This window comes from Orycteropus afer, unplaced genomic scaffold (assembly GCF_000298275.1).
Source record: "Orycteropus afer afer isolate SDZICR_OR568_19922 unplaced genomic scaffold, OryAfe1.0 scaffold00030, whole genome shotgun sequence".
NCBI classification, from domain to species: Eukaryota; Metazoa; Chordata; class Mammalia; order Tubulidentata; family Orycteropodidae; genus Orycteropus; species Orycteropus afer.
The window spans coordinates 7,693,711-7,695,195 of record NW_006921617.1 but is presented as its reverse complement, the minus strand read 5'-3'; the positions used below and the strand labels follow the sequence as shown (position 1 = coordinate 7,695,195).

At 31.1% G+C, this 1,485-nt stretch overlaps 1 non-coding gene across 1 annotated transcript; it reads left to right on the top strand.

The window, feature by feature from the left end:
* The first annotated feature begins 221 nt into the window (after positions 1-221).
* Positions 222-328, top strand: LOC122149530. Its single transcript, XR_006163181.1, has one exon. It is a non-coding gene; the product is annotated as a U6 spliceosomal RNA (small nuclear RNA).
* The last annotated feature ends 1,157 nt before the right edge of the window (positions 329-1,485 follow it).

Genomic DNA, 1,485 nt, shown 5'->3' with positions numbered 1-1,485 from the left:
GGAAAATTTGTAAAATCCAGATCAACCTTACAAAAAGTACTGTGGACAAAGAACCAATGACATCGGAAAACAACCCAAGATTAAGATACGCAGTAGCATAATCCAGGTATCAACTCAGATAAAGAGTTCTCGAAAGTAAAATAAAGCTGCAAAACTGAAAACAGGGAACCAAAGGTGTCAATGTGTAAATGAAGACAACTTCAAAACAAAATTGGGGAATTGGACTCACTTTGGTAGCACATATACTAAAACTGGAATGATACAGACAAGATTAACGTGGCTGCTACACAAGGATGACATGCAAATTTGTGAAGCATTCCATATTTTTGGGAACTTTCTTTGTTGGTACCATGGATGTCTGTGTGTGGATTTTCTAGATAGGATGGAATATATATATATAATATATATATATATATTATATATATACACCGAAGATTATTAGTGGTTACCAGGGGTAAGAGGGAGGGGAAAAGGGGAAGCTTATTTTTGTAGGCCATTGAGTTTATGTTAGTGGTGGTGGAATATTTTGGAAAAGAATAGCAATAATGGTGGCACAACATGAAAAATGTCACTAATGTCCCTGAGCTGTAAATGTGGAAGTTATGTTGGCAAATAGTTTGTTGTGTACTTTTTCACCACAATAAAAGTGAAAAATAAAAAAAAAAAATTGGGGAATAAGTGGTGTAATTATAAAACTTCCACATGGCAAGGAAGTTGAAGTGATTATTAAGATATAACAAATTTTTTTAAACTTAGGAAGATAAAGGTAAATTTCAGAGTAACTACAAAGAAAATTAATGAATCTATTCACCAAAATAAAGAAGAAGAAAATAAAAAAGACTTAGTAAACACAAAATCAATAACAATAAAAGATATGAATAGAAAACCCATAAACAAAGAGAACTCAGCACAGAAAATTAAGCAGAACAAAGAAATCATTAATACTACTGAAGAAAGCATAACAAAATGGCAGCAATACCAATTGGTAATCATACTGAATATAAATGATTTAAATGTACCAGTCAAAAGACAGAATGGCAGAATGGATAAAAACAAAAACAAAAACATGACATTAATTATGTTGTCTACTGAGACACACTTTAGACACAGAGACATAAATTGGTTAAAAATCAAAGAATGGAAAAAATTATATCAAGCAAACAGTAACCTAAAGGGAACAAGAGTGACAATAATAGTCTCAGATAAAATATACTTTAAATCAAAATCAATTATAAGAGACAAAGAAGAGTATTGTATAATGATTAAAGGGTCAGTCCACCAAGAGGATATAGTCCTAATAAATATTTATGCACCCAATGACAGAACTCTAAAATACATAAAACAAACTCTAACAGAATTGAAAAGAAAAAGACACTTCTATAATAGTAATAGGAGACTTTAACACAACACTTTTGATTATGGACAAAACAACCAGAAACAAACTCAACAAAGGTGCAGAATATCTAAATAAGCACCCAACTCAAC